This window comes from Pristis pectinata, chromosome 8, assembly GCF_009764475.1.
Source record: "Pristis pectinata isolate sPriPec2 chromosome 8, sPriPec2.1.pri, whole genome shotgun sequence".
Lineage (NCBI taxonomy): Eukaryota > Metazoa > Chordata > Chondrichthyes > Rhinopristiformes > Pristidae > Pristis > Pristis pectinata.
The window spans coordinates 42897609-42916479 of NC_067412.1; the positions used below are offsets into that span (position 1 = coordinate 42897609).

Here is an 18871-nt window from a genome sequence, read left to right on the forward strand (position 1 = left end):
TTCCATATAACCACTATTCTGGTTCAGGCAACCAACTGCTGATTTTTTTTTTTAACTGCTATTTCTGAGATTTGGGATATTTTCATTGATCTGGGTCTGGGATACAGGAGTTTAGGATTGCCAAACCTAGCCTCTTCTGGATGTCACTAAAATAAATTTGAAGAGAAACTGAAGCAAAAAACAATAAAATTGAAGGTGGAAACATTGAAATGAAAAAAAATATCAGTCAGCCTCACTGAAAAGACTGAGGAAAAACTAATAAAGATAAGTTTATTTTGTGTTAAGCCAGAAACCATGTCTTGATGTATTTATTATTTCATTACTAATGAGCTATTGTGCTTCAGTTCACTTTGGGAATATCTTAGTTGAAAATTCTTGACAGCAGGATAACGAATGACCCAAAGCAAGTCAGCTCTTTGGGCTGCCTTGCCTAAGGATTTGGTCGAGTTATTGACTGGCAATCCATGGTGAAGTTGAATTGTAATTCTGGACCTAGACATGACCTAAATTCTGGAAGAATAAGTCTGCTTATTTTAGTTTGACACCATATGGAATGTAATTCCATGGAGGTTAGATATTGGAATGGGGCATGCAGCCCATCCATAAACTGGTATGGTTGAATTACCAGTTTCCATATATGCATTTTCTCCTTCAAGAGTGGTAGTTGTAATCTGGTTTCCTCTGTTCCTTTTTAATCTTTTGCATATTTCAAGATATAACAAATTTTAGAGCTGTTCTCAATGTTAAATATGATCTATGCTTAAAACATTCTAGCACTGGCCTTTTTTGGTCTTTTGACATATTTGAGGAGGGTTTTTAGAAGGTAAACCTGTCTAGAATTAACTGCATGTTTACAGGCCATTGATGCCATCACAATTCTCCATGGGATCTCAAAATCTGTAGTCCACAAAATGGCCTTTTGGCCCATCTTAATGCAGCTTCTAGCTCTTAAGCAAATAAATGGGATATCACTTTCATACTTTTAAATGTTGCATCAAATACTTAATCAACTGCATTTTAATTAAATTTATTGTCTTAATTGGATTTTGCCTTCATGGTGAAGCATTCTTTCAACAGTAAACAAAAAATGAGTGTCCTGTGTAGCAGTTTTGTTCCATCAAAATCCATAATGTGCTTTGAATTATGCTAATGTTTGTACCTCTAGTAGTGGATTTTCTAGATCATTCCAAACATGTTTTTCTTTTCTGATGTTTGCTTTACATTTGATCTTTCCCTAAATCCTGATTTGCTTTTGTCTTATGTTCATGTTGCAGTGATGCTACTTTCTTTTCCCAACCATTGATCACTAACCCAATGAGTGATGCCCTTCAGGAATGTAAAGCTTGCAATCTGTATTATAAATGGCTGCTTTTGCCACATTTGAAACAGTATCCAATGTACATCACTTTTCCTGATTTGGAGTGTGCCTCCTATCTTGTTCGTGTTGTGTAACTAGTAAGGCCTGTAACAATTTATTAAAAGCACAGTGGCATGTTGGTTAGGTTGCTGAACTGGTATCCACAGGCCTTGGCTGTTGATCCAAACAAGTTTGAACCTTGGCACAGGCCTTGAGTTTTAAAATCAAACAATTAAATTTTGACTGGGAAAACTAGTATTAGAAATAGTGATCCTAAAACTAGTGGACAGTCGTAAAAGCTCACCTGGTTCACTAAGTCTTTCAAGGAAGGAAATCTGCCATCTTCACCTTATCTAGTTTCTGATTCAGACCACTGGTGGTTGACTCTTAACCAATCTCTGAAAGAGCAATCCTGTGCTATTTCAAAGGGTGATCAGGCCTGAACAATGCCCATCTTATGGGCAACATTCACATCCTATGAATAAATTAAACAAGTCCACAGGCTTATTTTGTTCTGGTTACATATTATGGAATTTCTTCCCCTGTTAATTGTTTCTATGTTTAAGAGTCAAGTTGACCCTCTAGTCTAGTTTCCTTTCTGTCACCATGTGCTGTTTCAATTCCATTTATTTTCCTGCTGCACAATACTCACAAATACACCTACTATTGCACAAACCCATCTGCTATTTGTTTGCCCAATTGCATGGTAGAGATAGTGGTTTAGCAATATTTCCCCCTTGTGTAGGCATCAGTGTGCAAAATACAGGAGCAAGAATCAGGCCAAATGATATATTTATCAGTCTGGGTCTGATTAAACCATGACCACAAAGATATTTTCCTCTTTTGTGTTCCTTTTGATTTGTCTTGATGTAATATTTTAATTTTGAGACAATTAGCCTAAACTTATCTGATACTGCCCCCTATTGACCACCTACAGTCTTCCTGAAATGGCCTGCATGTCATTTTTGACTGTTTTGATGTGAGGAAGTAAGGGAATTGCAGATTGGGAGCTAGGCTATCCCTACCGTCTGGACAGAATTCTAAATATACACTATTTGCTATAATATAATATTACACTGCATCAATGCACAATGTAACTGCACTATGTAATGAATTGACCCATACGATCGGTTTGCAAGACAAGTTTTTCACTGTACTTTGGTACAAGTGACAATAATAAACCAATAGGGCACCTTAATTCTGGACTGTGGTCCTGAGTCCAAATTTTTGATAGTTCTTTCATTTTCATGTCTCTTTAGGTGGAACTCTGCAATAATAGATTAAAAGTGCTAACCGTGTACAGTAAATTGAATCCAGTTAATGTTCTTTTGAACAGATTTAATCCATTGAAGGATAACCATTGACAGTCAACAACTAATTTCTTTTTGTTAACAAGATGCTGGTCACCTCGCCCTTCTTGGATTCTGGCTTAATGTTTTTTGTTGCTTGAATAGTCTGCTGCACAGGTCCAGCTATTCATTCTTGCTGTAAGAATGTTTCAAGTACTTCCTCCATGCATCAGACCTTTCTCAGTCACTGACTTGGATCCTTGAAGTCCAAGATGTGTATGACTGCAAATGTTTTCAGTTTGGCTTGGTATTTTGTTTGTAATTAAAAATTAGGTTAGCTAGGTTGGGTGGCTTGATGTGTGGTAAGAGAGAGAGAGCTGTTTTCAGTGCCTACCACTTCTAGAGTTGTATTTTGCTGAATTCCCTGGAATTAAGCTTAGCTTGATATCACAGGGCAAAAATAACCTATTTGACTTGATAAGGAGGAAATCGCAGTATACCTGTAGTCTTGTAAATGGTTTAATACTGATAGGAAAATAAAATCTATTCTGGGCCTCTATAATTAGTCATCAGTTTTCCCAATGAGAAAAATAGATTATTGCTGGATACTTGTAGCCTTCAATTGACTGACTTGGGAGACTTCTTTATTCACTTCTATTATAAAGGAATATCTACAAACATATTTGATTTTGTAGTTCAGTTTTTTTGCCATGAGAATTATTCATTATCTGTTAGTTGTTTAACTGTGCTGTCACTGCAACACTGTGTGCCTCCCTGTAAAATGTTGCAAAATATGGCACTTGATGTAGTGGGGAGGATGAACTTGTGCCAGAGAAGGGGCATGGGGTTAGAAATTAAACCTGCACCAATTGCAGCTTATTATTATTATCATACACTGCTGCATGACAGTCTCTTGTTGTACAGAGCAATATATTCTAACCCCCCAACCTTGCCTAGAAATTGTACAGTCTGATTTTTGAACAGATGTTTGCTTGTGTTCTTCAAAAATGTCAATTGACTGCAAATCAATGACCAATGGCTCTGGAGATTGTTTCATACTTCCACTGAGGCAGGGAGGGGCTATTCAAAGTTTCATTTTTAAAGTAAAAATTTTGGTTGCTTGGCCTCAAAACATTACTATTTTTTGCACTTTTTGTGCACTTAATTTATTTGCGATTAGAGGCCCAGATTTTTATTTCATACACCAGACCCAGATCACATTGTTCTGTATATAATCTTAAAAAAATTGATTGGTAGCCTGATACATTTTGCACATACATGCCAGTAGTCCATTTCTTGTATTAGTAACTGCTTCACATTATCCAGATGCTATTAGTGTATGATCAATGATCACTCCCAAATCATTTATAGCAGACTCTGCTACCCTGTGGATGTCTTGCTGTTTAATTTTGTGTATTGTTGATCCAAAATTAAGCAAGGTCATAGGCTGTTTGTTTAGGTGAGACAAATATGACTTTGATATTTCTCAGTACATGGAACACCTGTTTTCTGATCTTGGCATTGATTGCCTTGATCTCACTGTTTTACCCTTTTGGTTCGTGAGAATCAGCTCCATGATGTGGGAAGCAAGTGGTATCTCCCCAAAATGTCTCACTTTTAAGGAGAAATGAACTTAATTCCTTGGAAATACAACCATTATATCCATTCCAGAATCCTACTAATTTGTGGGGTTTCATACCAATTCAGGGTTGCAGTTTTGCAGACATTTGGAGGTTGCCTCATACAAAGATGCTTAATGGTCTGTGAAGTTCTCCTGAGAATGTTAAGAAAATAAAGCAAGGAGGTTGATGACAATTGAAGGAGTGAATGTCTAGGATTGATCATGAGATGAACCAAACAGGCTTGAAATAAGGGGCCGTACCCCAATGTAACATTCTTTCAGTTTCACTTTCAGCAGTCATATATTGAGATTAGCCCACTTTACAAAACCGAAGGTCTCAGATGCCAAATTGGAAGCAACAAGACAATAGCCATTTAGTTGTAGTGAGATAAGAAATGATCAATGGGTCCACTCTAAAGCCCCTCCAATGATATCCAGGTAGGCAAGCTGGCTGTTACAATGATAATGAGATAATTAGAAGCCCAGTCATGAGATGCACATAGAGAGTAAGGTCTTTCGTATGAGTCTGAAGAGCAATCAGTTTCACACTCCTCTGTACTTCATTGGCTTACTGCCAGTAACTAGGATGCTACACAATTTGCGAAGTGAAAAATGGAGATGATAGTGTGGCAACCAAAAGTCCAGCTGCATAAGGATGAAGATGCTGAAATGGGTTAAAAATGGACTACTGTCTCATGAAAGGAGAACAGGAGAGACATGGGTCTTGGAAGCACATTTTAACTTCTTACACCCTGGAGCTGCACAGGAAGCTGGGATTGTATAGAGATCCCAGCACCAATGCTCACAATTAGAGTCTCCGAGCCTGGGACTTGGGGAACCAAGAGAGGTCGCAAGTCTGTCAGAGATCACCATGTGTCTTGACTGGTAGTATGCTCTGGAAGCAGTGAGCCCTCGTGACTGAGTTTGAATAAAGTGGCTATTAGAGGGGTCAGTACTAGAGTGAATTTGGTATTGCCCACCTTTTCAGGTTTGCACAGAAATGTAAGATAATTGAGAAGAAAGTGATGTTGCAGCAGGGTTTTAAAAAAAAGTGGAGGAAAAACTTGGAAACAAAAAGGAAAATAAACTTTGAAAGATATAAAGCCAGGCTAAGCAGTTTTTTTAAATTTAAGATAATGGGCAAACAATGGGCTCCATTTGGATGGGGATTGATTATGGTTGAGTGAATATTTTTTCCCATAAGTGTCAGATTAGACCCTTTCAAGGTTGTTAAATGAAGATTAAACTGTGTGCAGTAAAAATAATGACTTGGGGGGGATTGTGAAAGACAGGTGGTGTCAGCTGTCGTGGTAAAAGATTAGTTTGAAAGGACAAGAAATTTTATGAAAGATGAGGTAATGGTGGGATGCTAATTGAAGTCCTTGTGCCTTCATTTTTGTTCAAGAATGTGATAGTGTGAAAGCGTTGCAGGATATGGACCAGTGAGCAATTGCATAGGATTAATATGTAGAATCACAAAGGTTTGTGAAGCTGATGGAGAAAGCATGGTGCTCTGGTGGCATTCAATGTGATACCAATGTGGGATACAGCTTCATCTTGATTAAGATGCTGGATCAGTACCTAGAAGCATGGGCCTATATGTGACTCAAATTCAGCAATGTGGTCAACTTAACTGCCTTGGTTCACATGCACTTGAGATTGGACAATGAATGTTGGCGTTCTCATCCTATGAATAAATAAAGTAGAGAAGCAAGTCAGACAGGAAATAGCAGCAATGCACCACTCCTGATGTTTTAACCATCCTTATCTTCATTTCCATTGGCTAAATTTATCCTTTGCAGCTGTTATTTCATTACTGATAAGTATGTCAACAATAAAGCAGCTCCTTCAAACACTGTTAGTTATTTTTGTAAGATAATTCACTCAATTTGTCTTCTGGATATTCTCTGAGATGCTCATCTTGCAAGCTTGAATGTATACTAAATTTTCTCTGATTTATTCCATGTGTACTATGTCCTCATTGTTAACTGACTTGTTATCCAGAGATCTGATTCCACTTAAGGCTCCACTTCAAAACTCAATTTCAAGGCACCAAAAAAAGTAAATATGTACCTGTACTAGCCAGGTTGACTTTGCATGTGGGACAGGTGTGTGGTCAGAGTAAGGGTCTGGAGTGTCATCCTGGTGTGCCTGTATGTTTGTTTATTTTGACTATCTGAAACTTAAAATTTTGTGTCCATGGAGAAGTCATTGCCAGCAGCTTCAAAGATATGTTTTCTTTATTATCTGTGGGAAGTTCCTGCCCCTATCCCTTGCAAAAAAAATAGTACTTGGCGTATTTGTATAATTAAAAAAACTTTTGCACAAGATCAAATTAATATGTTTGTATGTTTTCTTTTATCCCTCCTGCAGTCTTATCACAGCATCAAACTTTACTCTTTCCAGTGGGACTTGTTATGATTTGATCAGGGTAAAACCATCCACATCAACATCATCGTCTTGAATTTGTTCCAATGTCCAAATGTGGAAACTCCTATCTAATTGTGGAATCTCCTCTTATTCCTTGGAGCGCAGAAGAATGAGGGGAGATTTGATAGGGGTTTACAAAATTGAGGGGCATAGACAGAGTTAATGTGAGTAGGCTCTTTCCACCTAGATTAGGAGAGATAAGTACGAGAGGACATGGCTTTAGGGTGAAAGGGGAAAGGTTTAGGGGGAACATTAGGGGGATCTTCTTCACTCAGAGTGGTGGAAGTATGGAATGGGCTGCCATCTGATGTAGTAAATGCGGGCTCACTCTTGAGTTTTAAGAATAAATTGGATAGATACATGGACAGGAGAGGTCTGGAGGGTTTTGGACTGGGTGCAGGTAAATGGGACTAGTGGAATAATGTTTTGGCACAGACTAGAAGGGCCAAGTGGCCTGTTTCCTGTGCTGTAGTGTTCTATGGATCTCAATGAAGGGCTCATTCCACACCAAGGACTGATAGCAGGAGTTGGGTATCGGGGGGTGAAGCCTGTAATTTCCCTAGATGCATTCCTGGGGAAGTGTGGGATTATGAAATAATTTCTCTTCCAGTCTGACTTATTGAATCTATTTATTGCAACTGCTCTGTCCAAGTCGTCTTGTCAAAGGATGTATTGTTATGATTACATGAAGTAGAGTAAAAGAAGCCTTTTGTGGAGGTAAAACATTGAAGATCTGTATTGGTGCTGTAAATTCCATGTAGTATTTAATTTTTATAACTCCTGCAGGACCTGCAACTCTATCATTTTTCAGCATGAGCAATGATTCATCTGTTTCTATTTTTCTTAAGTTTTCCCCCAGAACTCCCTCCCCCTGCCAAATCCCCAACCAAATTATTGTACCCCTTGCCCTCCAGTCAGGGAAGTAATCTATTTGGGGCTTTCACTTACGGCTGCAGATACAGTTTATCACCCTCCCTGTGGAATGTTTAGAACTAACATGTCAGTTTTAGGGGATAATTATCCACAGGTACCAGTGAGGGCATTTTTAGACTTGGGCAGCTCAAGAAGAACTGCAGAACTCTTTCCAACTGTGGATCCCACTACCCCATTAAATACCAATAACACTTTATTCCTCTTTGCTTTCATTCCATTCTTCTACCTCTGTTCTCCCTTCTTCCCCTCCTTGCAGCCTCAAATGTTAATGTAAATAAAATTCTGTTTATCTATTTAATTAAGGGGAGAGATATGTTAGACCACTGCAGTGCTGAGCCTTGGGTGTCCTCTGAGAAATAAAGTTCATATGCAGGTACAGAAAATAGGAAGGCAAAATAAATATTTTCCTTTCTTGCAAAAGGACTGGACAGTAAAAATCTTATTGCACTTGTATTCAGGCATTGACAGAACCACAGTTGGAATGGATTGCATAGTTTTGGTGGCCTTATTTAAGGAGTGATTTTTAAGGAGGCATTAGGGGTAGTCTAGTAGGTTGGTCTTCTGGGATGAATATAAGGAAAAGTTGAATAGGAATTTAGAATAATTAGATGCAATTTTGTTGAAACAGAAGATTCTGAAGAGTTTGTCAGGGAAGATGCTGAGAAAATGTTTCTCCTCTGAGGTGTGGTGGGGGCAAGTGCAGAGAGAATGCATTGTTTCAGAATAATGTGTTACCCATGACTTGCAGGAAGAGTTTCTTCTGAGTGTTGTGAATCCTTGGATTTCTCTTCCCCAAAGAGCAGTGCATGTTGAATCAATCAATACTGAGATTTTTCGTCTGTGGTGGTCAAGGGTTATGGGGAAAAGGCAGGAGAGAGAAGCTGAGGCCAAGATCAGAATAGCCACAAACTTATTGAATGGTGGAATGGGCCTGAAGGGCTATAATGACCTATTCTTCCTCCTATTTATTCTCTTATTCTGAGCTAATGCTCTTTCCTTAATTTGATGCCAAATAATACTTTTCTGCTGCTGAAGTAAAAATTAAACATGCCTCAAGCCCTGAATCATTCTTTACCATCACCTGTTAATTGCACCATATGGAAATTTATGACATTTAGATTGTTGAAGGAGTTTTGGTGTCTTGTAGAATGACTGCTCTTCCATCTGTTGCAACCTTATAAACTGCCAGTGAGGGGCAGCATATTCTTTCACTATTGATGCTATCACAGTGAGAAGAAGCTGCTAGAATCTCTAAGAAAATAATACCACTTGAATCCTGAGGCCAAATATCAGATAATATTCATTTAATGATATTCTACTGGGGCGGGATTTGCTTGGTGGCATGGATGGGAAGGTTGTTGTCAAGCTTCTTTTAAGTTGTAGTTTCTGTCATTTACTACAGGACATCCCTGGGTTGCAAACACCTGACTTATGGACACCCATACGTCTGAATGAACTTCCGTAATGTTATTAAATTCAGAAGTCCGATGTATGTACATACGTTTGTTCCTATGAACAACAGAACTAGTTTCCTCTCTCTCATTCTCCACTTTTCATAATTCTTCATTCTTATCGGTCGTATGTGCTTGTATTGTGATTTTTTTTTAGTATTTTCCAACATGGACAAAATTGACATAGACATCTGTGCAAATGGAATCTGTTCATTATTTGGGGATGGCCTGAATTTAATCTAACGTATAATGGACAAGCCTTCTAGTAGGATAATAGCTGCAAATGGGTAAAGGTGAATTATAGAACATTTGAATTTTAACAAGTATTTTAACTCTGAGGAAATGAAGAAAATGCAAGATGACTAAATTCTTGGGGCTACCAGAAGCAATCAACCACAAGCTCCTCCAGTGCTTCCACTGTAATGTGCATCTCCTGATCTCCATTTGTCCTTGCCATTGGACCAGGCTGGTTCTGCTTGCACTTCATGGGAGTGGGTATACAGCAGCCACCCCATATGAAATGAATTTGATTGCAAACCTCTTCTACAGCTCAGAACTGGAGTGAAAGAGTCATCCTTTATTCTAATGATCTGCCTGAGAAGAGGATAGCCATTGATCATGTACCTAAAGATCTGCTGTAACCTCACTGTTGGGTAAGGGAAGGGACATCATAAAATGATGTAAGCAGGAAATAATTTGCCTTTTAAATTCTTCCTGGAATTACTAAAAATGTCAAATAGGGAGAGTGGGACATTTTATTTTCTTTTAAAATGAAATTCTTCTCCACTGCCAAACTATGACTTCAGTGACTTGATGAATATTTGAAAATTAGGCTGTTTAAAGGTGTGGAAGTATTCAGGGGTAATCATCCTCAGTTATAGAGTTTTATAAAGCACAGAAACAGGCCCCTTGGCCCAATTCATCCATGCCAACAAGGTGCCTTCCTTAATGAGTCCCATTTGCCTGGATTTGGCCCATACCCCACTCAACCTTTCCTATCCATGAATCTGCCTAAATGTCCTTTTAAATATTGTACTTGTACCTGCCTCTACCACCTCCCCTGGCAGTTTGTTCCATATATCCACCACCCTGGTGGGGGGGGGGGAGGGAAGGGGAGAAGAGAGGAGCCTGCCTCTTGGGTCTCCTTTAAATCCTATACACCCTATAGTTTTAGATTCCCCTGCACTGGGAAACAGACTGTGACCATCCACCTTATCACTGCTCATGATTTTATAAAACTCTACAAGTTCACCCCTCAGCCTCTCTCACTGCAGGGTAAACAATCCCAGCCTATACATTCTCTCCTTATAACTCAAGCCCTCCAGTGCTGGAAACATCCTTTATGAATCATTTCTGCAACCTCCCTAGCTGAATCACATTCTCCCTATAGCATGGCAACCAGAACTGCACACAATATTCCAGGTGTGGCCTCTCCAACATCTTGTACAACTGTAACTACTAGGTTTCAACTCTTGTATTCAATGTCCATCTGATGAAAGCAAGCATGCCATACACTACTTTCACCACCTAGTCTACCTGTGTTACCAGTTTCAGGGAACTATGTACATGTACCCTTAGGTCTCTGTTCTATAGCACTCTCCAGGGCCCTGTCATTCAATGTGTCTTTCGTGCCCTGGTTTAACTTCACAAAATGCATCACTTTGCATTTGTCTGAGTAAAATTCCATCTACCTCTCCTTTGCCCGCTTTTACAGTTGATCTCGATCCTGTTGTAAGCTTAGACAACCTTCTTCATTGTACACCACACTACCAATTTTGATGTTGTCCACAAACTTACTAATCAGGCCACCTACATTCTCATCCAAATCAATTTAATATATCTGATGGACAATGGGAGCCAGCACTGATTCCTGTGGCACACCATTGGCCATAGGCCTCCAATCTGGAAAAACTACCCTCGAGTACCACCCTTTGACTCCTTCCACCAAAACAATTTTGTATCCAATTGGCTAGCTTGCCCTGGACCCCAGATGATCTAACCTTCCAGACTAGTCTAGCATGTGGGACATTTGGGGGGAGGCAACTTGCTAAAATCGATGTAGACGAGATCTACTACCCTGCCTTTGCCAATCCTTTTGTTCACCTGTAACAAAAATATTTTAAAATTCGTTCCTTGTTCTTTTCTGATTCAGCAGCAAGAGGTATTTGCAAACAAAGGAGGCACTTTACATGTGTTGAAGGTTATTAGAGCTTATGTAAACTACTTTAGAGTTATGTAAAGAATAATATACAGAAAGAAAGAAGAAAACTTAACAAAATACAGATGGAAGCAAAATAATACTCAACCAATCAATGAACCAATCTATGTAATGCCGGAGGAAACCTCTGTCTCTTAGCACCGATCACGACCCAGCCTAAGGGAAGGTTCTGATTGCACCAAGAAGTTGCCCCTTTTTTATACCCTTCAAAAACCTAACATAACTTTTACCCCAGTACTTTTCCATTCCCTTGTAGTACCAGCCTGTACCACCTATCTCTCACAACCTTTGGCCTAGGAGCATAACTTAGAAACAAAAACAGCAGGTCTGCAACAAAGAAGACATTATTCACCAGCACCTAATCTCAAGGATGTGCGTCCATGCACATCTTCGAGGTATTACCACACCACAATGATACCATTTTGTTTTACAACCACCATTTTGTGTTGCACATTACTGCACATACTAAGGAGGAATCAGAAATGACTTTTGGCTAATTTAACTCTCCTTACACTTCACCCCTTGATTCCTCATGAGTACATCATAACAAAAAGTAAAGAGCAAAACACTACATTAAATACAAATTGATTATAATATAAATGTTAAACAGCGGGATTATCATAACGGTGGTTCCATAGGTAATAAATCATACGATGTAGGGGAGGCCTGGCACTTCAGTCACCTAACCTCTACCTTAAGGTAGTAAGCTAAAATAAACTGCAGTACAAGCAAAACTAATATTACATTTACAGCGAGATGCGACAGGATCCTAAGCCAGGGTGTATCTGAATGTTTCTCCCCCAATTCCAAAACTTATCCCTAAAATCTGAGTCATGCAATACTTAATTTGCCTTATCAGCGCGAGTTTAACTACTTTTTAGTGTGTTTCCACAACTTGCCTCTTCCACAACTTGTATCCAGTCTGCAGTCAAGTGAGGAATCGGTGGTAACTTGGTGACAACATACCTCCACAAATATTGATCCATATCAGTGCATCAGATCATGAGGTTTTCTTTTGTTACCACATTTACTACTGGCTGGGGAAAAGTGCACCCTTCAATAGCCAGATCTCGAGTCACGTTCCCAATGGCTACATTGTGACCTTCCAAAGGGCACTGTTTCTATCCCTTGGTGTATCTTGTGGCTGCTATTGCTATATAATATAATATGTCTGTCCCACCAGTGCATATTGCAAGAAAGATTGATTATTTACAGGCAAAATGGACAATGAGCAATTTTCATATGTACTGAAACCACAATTTGTAAGTTTTTGTCTTGTCATTTCTTCCGGACAGGCCCAGTGGCCTCCCCCTTGATGGAATCTTGATAAATCTATCCCTTTCCTGGTACCATTTACAACAATAGCCCCAGTCACGGTTTATTCCATCGCAGCGAGGAAAATTATTCTCTTCACGTTGGGGTATGGTCTTTGTGTGTCCTTACTGAGTGTCCAGATGGCATTCTCTGCCTGGAGGAGGGTCCATGTTGTTGATAGGATTACATCCAACACCTTTTCACCTAAAAGAAAACAAAGAATCTGTTATTATCAGTTCTGCAGAAATTTCAAGACTGCTCTCGTTTTGTCAATTTCTCCCGTTTAAACGCACCAGATGGTTTAAACGCACCCAGCAAGTGTTATCGTCTCCATTTGCTACACTCTTTCCCCCTTGCAAACTGTAGAATTTGGCATGTGCACCCATACTTTCCCACCCATTGTGGAGCCCTTTGGTGCCTACTTCTTCCTTGGATTCCAGGGTACACTTGATCATTCTGGTCATAGGTGATCCTTGGGGTAAAAATCTGTTATTAAGGTTGTATAAGTACAGTAGAGCCAGCCAACCCTGTAGGGTGTGGGTTGATGTTAACAGATGAATTTGTTGCTTCAAAAGTTCATTCATCCTCTCAATCAGCCCTGATGTTTGGGGGTAATAGGTATGTGATACACCCAGTAAATGCCTTTGCTGGCAGCCCAGTCTTTTATGGCTTGTCCTGAGAAATGAGAAACTTGTGGGGCCCCGATAACAACTGATTAACTTCTGCAATCCCTTTAGAGTATGGTCCTGATCAGCTTTTGTACAGGGAATTGCCATTAGAAGACTCAAATAGATGTCAACCATAGCGAGCAATATTTATGTTGTTGCTGCTGTGGCAGGAGTCCAATGTAATCAATCTGCCATATCTGGGCTGGGCCAGTCCCCCTTTTAATGTGGGCAGCTGGTCTTTCTGGGAGACTCTCCTTTTAACCTGCTGACAAACATCACATGCAATGACTACTTCCTTAGTCATGTCCACTGGTAATCATATACCTTGTTGCTTAGCCCATTCAGTGATACCATGCACACCCAGATGGCCAGCCATATTATGTGCCCATTGTCACATCGCGTGGGGTTCAGGGGTGTTAATCTGGTATACCTTGACTAGCTGGTCCACTTGATTATTAAAGATGGAGAGGAGTCTTCCTGGTGGGCATCTACATGGAAAACAGTGATCTTCATTCATTGGGCTGTCTCCCAAATCTGTTCCCAGAGTGCCAGTCCCCACAGGGGCTTTACCTGTATCTTCCGGTTCCTCTTCTGCCACCCCATCATCCATATGGCCATCCCATTCTCCACTGCCCTGGAGTCTGTGTATACATGCAGCTGATCTGTTTCATGTTGAGTGGCAAGGTGACTGCCACCAGTTCAGCTAGCTGGCTGGAACTACCCTCTCCCTGCTGCTGCAGAACTGTTTCGGTGACTGGGTTCAGCGTGGCAGCTCTTCAAAGCAAAACTCAACTAAATTTTTGAGAGACAATATCCCATGGACAAAGCCATACTGACTTTCCATAATAAGTCCTTGCCTTTCCAAATGCAATAGATCCTGTCTCTCAGAATCCCCTCCATTAACTTTCCTACCACTGACATTATGCTCACTGGACTGTGGTTCCCTGGCTTGTCCTTGCAGCCTTCTTAAATAAGGCACAACATTGGTATTGGTTTATTACTGTCACTTGTACTGAGGTACAGTGAAAAACCTGTCTTGCATACCGATTGTACAGGTCAATTCATTATACAGTCACAGTCCATCTCATCGTATAAGGGAACCATTCAATAGTCTTATCACAGTGGGGTAGAAGCTGTCCTTAAGTCTGTTGGTACGTGCCGTCAGGCTCCTGTATCTTCTACCTGATGGAAGAGGAGAGAATGACCCTGGTGGGTGGGGTCTTTGATTATGCTGGCTGCTTCACTAAAGACAGAGTCCAAGGAGGGGAGGCTGGTGTCCGTGATGCACTGGGCTGTGCCCACAACTCTGCAGTTTCTTGCGGTCTTGGGCAGAACGGTTGCCGTACCAAGCCATGATGCATCCAGATAGGATGCTTTCTGTGATGCATTGATAAAAGTTGGTGAGTGTCAAAGGGGACAAACCGAATTTCTTTAGCCTCCTGAGGAAGTAGAGGTGCTGGTGAGCTTTCTTGGCCTTGGCATCTACGTGATTTGACCAGGACAGGCTGTTGGTGATGTTCACTCCCAGGAAATTGAAGCTCTCAACCCTCTCGACCTCAGCACCGTTGATGTAGACAGGTGCATGTACACCGCCCCCTTTCCTGAAGTCAATGACCAGCTCTTGTTTTGCTGACATTGAGGGAAAGGTTGTTGTCATGACACCATTCCAAGCTCTCTTATCTCCTTCCTGTACTCAGAGTCATCACTGTTTGAGATACGGCCTAAAACGGTGGTATCATCTGCAAACTTGTAGATGGAGTTAGAGCAGAATCTGGCCCCACAGTCATGAGTGTATAGGGAGTAGAGTAGGGGGCTGAGGATGCAGCCTTGTGGGGCACCAGTGTTGAAAATAATCGTGCTGGAGATATTGCTGCCTATCCTCACTGTGGTCTGTTGGTTAGAAAGTCAAGGATCCAGTTACAGAGGGAGGTGTTGAGACCTAGATCTCGGAGTTTGGTGACAAGTTTGCTTGGGATTATTGTATTGAAGGCAGAGCTGTAGTCAATAAACAATAGTCTAACGTATGTGTCTTTACTGTCCAGATGCTCCAGAGCTGAGTGTGGGGCCAGGGAGATGGTGTCCACTGTAGACCTGTTTTGGTGATAGGTGAATTGCAGTGGGTCAAGATTGTCTGGGAGGCTGGAGTTGATGTGTGCCATGACCAGCCTCTCAAGGCACTTCATGATGGTGGATATCAGAGCCACTGGTCGGTAGTCATTGAGGCACGTCACCTTGCTTTTCTTTGGTACCGGGATGATAGTGGTCATCTTAAAACAGCTGGCAACCTGAGACTGAAGCAAGGAGAGGTTAAATACTGTATGTCCGCAAATACTTCTGCCAGCTGATCAGCACGAGATCTGAGCACACGGCCAGGGACACCATATTGGCCAGGTGCTTTCCTTGTGTTCACTCTCCGGAAGACTGATCTTGTGTCCTCAACGTTGACCACAGGTTCAGTTGCATTGGAGGCTGTCAGGGTGGGTGGTGACAATCCACTTGCCTTCTGTTCAAAATGTGCATAGAATGCGTTGAGTTCATCAGGAAGGGATGCGCTGTTGTTAACTATGCAGCCCATCTTCGTCTTGTAGCCTGTAAGCCCTGCCATAACTGACGGCTGGTCTGGGACTCTATTTTGAGTCAGTATTGCCTCTTGGTATCCCTGATAGCTTTCTAAAGGTCATATCCTGATTTCTTGTACAGATCAGGATCACCAGATTTGTGTGCAGCAGTCTTTGACTTCAGTAGGGAGTGGATCTCCTGGTTCATCTATGGTTTCCTGTTTGGGAACACCCGTATTGTCCTCTAGGAGATATGCTGGTAGTATTTTGGTAACACACTCTTGAGGTTGGCCTGATTGAAGTCACCTGCGATAATGAAGAGGGCCTCAGGGTATCCTGTCTCAAGGTCGTTGACCATGGAGTATAGCTCATTGAGTGCAGGTTTCATGTCTGTCTGTGGTGGGATGTAGACTGCCATCAGGATAGCTGAAGTGAACTCCCTTGCCAAATAGAATGGTTGACACTTCACCGTTAGATATTCCAGGAGCTCGCCAGGACCATCATGTCCAAGCGCCACAAGTTATTGATTAAGAAGCAGACCCCTCTGCCTTTAACTTTGCCTGAGGATGCTGTACGGTCCATTTGATGAATTGAGAAGCCCTCAGCTTGAATAGCACAGTCAGGTGAGGCAGGTGTAAGCCATGTTTCAGTGAGACATAGTACACAACAGTCCCTTCCTTCAGTCTTTCATTAACTATCCTTCAGTCTTTCTGTACCTCACCTGTGGCTAAGGAAGATAGAAATCTCTTTCAGGGCCCCAGCAATTTCTTCTCTTGCTTCCTAAAATGTCCTAGGATAAACATGGTCAAGCCCCAGGATTTATCGACCTTTATCTGCCTCTAGACCGCCAAAACTTCTTTCATGATATTGATATGTTTCAGTTCTCCTCCAAGAATTCTTAGCTTCCATGACCTTCTCCGTGGTAAATGCAGAGGAGAAGTATTCATTTAAGGCCTCGACCAACCTCCTGTGGCTCCACACACACATGACCAGACAGATCCTTAACCGGACCTATTCACTCCCTAGTTACCCTTTTAATATACATATAGAATCTCAGGATTCTCCATTTACCTATAATATCTTGTGTTCCCTTTTTGCCTTCCTGATTTACAGCTGTATGAATACATTTAATGAGTGAATGACCAATTGGTCATTCATTGGTCAAGTCTTCTAAGATTTGGTGTTTTGCTTTGCCTTCCATGCTGTTGAATACGAGTATGTCTGAACATTTGGCTTATTGCTAATTTTACATCGAACATAGAACAGTCCAGAACAGGAACAGGCCTTTCAGCCCATGATGTTGTACCAAACTAATTAAACTAGTAATTAAATGCCTAACTAAACTCATCCCTTCTGCCTACACAATACTCATATTCCTCTATTCTCTACATATTCATATGCCTATCCAAGAGCCTCTTATACACCTCTGTCATATTTGCCTCCACTGTCACCTCTGGCAGTGCATTCCAGGCACCCAATGTCTTTGTAAAACAACAACTTGCCCCATGCATCTCCTTTAAACTTACCCCCTCTCGACTTAAATGCATGCCCTCTAGTATTAGACATTTTGACCCTGGGGGGAAAAAGATACGAGCTGTCTACTCCATCTACGCCTCTCAGAATCTTATAAACATTTATCAGGTCTCCCCTCAGCCTCTGCTGCTCCAGAGAAAACAACCCAAGTTTGTCCAGCCTCTCCTTATAGCACATGCCCTCTAATCCAGGTGACATCTTGGAAAACCTCTTGCACCCTCTCCAAAACCTCCACATCCCTCCTATAATGGGCAACCAAAATTGGATGCAGTACTCTAGATACGGCGTAACTGGAGTTTTATAAAGCTGCAACATAAATTCCTAACTCTTGAAATAAATGCCCAAATTGAGCTTCCTAAACCTTACATGCACTTTCTTCTTGACTAAATTCGCCACCTCTCTCGACATCCACGGTTCCCTTACCTTGCCATCCTTGTCCTTCCTTCCTGACTGGAATTTTCCTGTCCTGTACTCTACATGTCGGATATGGACTTGCCAAAAACAGCTGTTCCCAATTAACTCTCCCTAGTTCCAGCCTAATACTCTTTTAATTTGCCCTGCTCTGATTTAATACTCTCCCACAAGGTTCATACTTATTCATAGCTATCTTAAAACTTAAGGAGTTGTGATCACTTTTCCTGAAATGTTCTCCCACTGAAAGGTCAGTCACCTAGCCAGGCTCATTTCCTAACACCAGATCCAGTGTGGCCCCTCCTCTAGTTGGACCATCTCCATACTGATTTAAGAAACCCTCCTGAATGCAGCTAACAAATTCTCCCCTGTCTAAATCCCTTGTACTAAGGAGGTCACAGTCTATATTGGGGAAGTTGAAATCACCCACAACAACAACCCTATTGTTTTTGCACCTTTCCCTAATATGCCTGCATATTTGTTCCTCAATGTCCCAGTGGCTTTTGGGGGGTGGGGGGGTGGCGGGTTCTGTAGTGTAATCCCACCAGAGCTATTGCATCTTTCTTATTTTTGAGTTCTACCCTTGTAGATTCACTGGATGAGCCTTCCATTATATCCCCACTGAGTGCAGCTGTGATATTGTCCCTGGCAACTCAACTCAAATTCCCCTACCCCCCCCCCCCCCCATGTTTTCTAAAACATCAAAACTCTGGAACATTAACTATCCAGTCCTGTCCCTCTTGTCCCTCTGATCTTGTGCTAGTTACTCCAAAAACTCTTAGACCTGTATAGGGAGCAGTATTGAAAAAGCGAAGGGAGATTATGCTGGTTTGTCTGGAGCATCCTGTGTGATTTCAAAGACAGCTTGTTGCTTTGCAGGGTTGTGCTATTTTTGCTTTGTAATTAAATATCTCCTATTGATTTTGGTTTGGAGGTGGTATTCCTCGTCAAGGTCACTGCAGAACTCCTGTCATTGGTTTACTACTAAGAATTCTTTAAATGTTTTCATCATACAGCATACTGGAAATGACTTGTACCTAGGTTGGGCCGACAATAGTTAAATTTGAATAATTTGCCTGGAAAGTTGA

At 41.2% G+C, this 18871-nt stretch overlaps 1 protein-coding gene across 2 annotated transcripts in view; it reads left to right on the forward strand.

Annotated features, from left to right (window-relative positions):
* The window catches only part of usp22 (ubiquitin specific peptidase 22), a 160538-nt gene that overhangs the window by 109331 nt on the left and 32336 nt on the right, over positions 1-18871 (forward strand). The window lies entirely within an intron of this gene.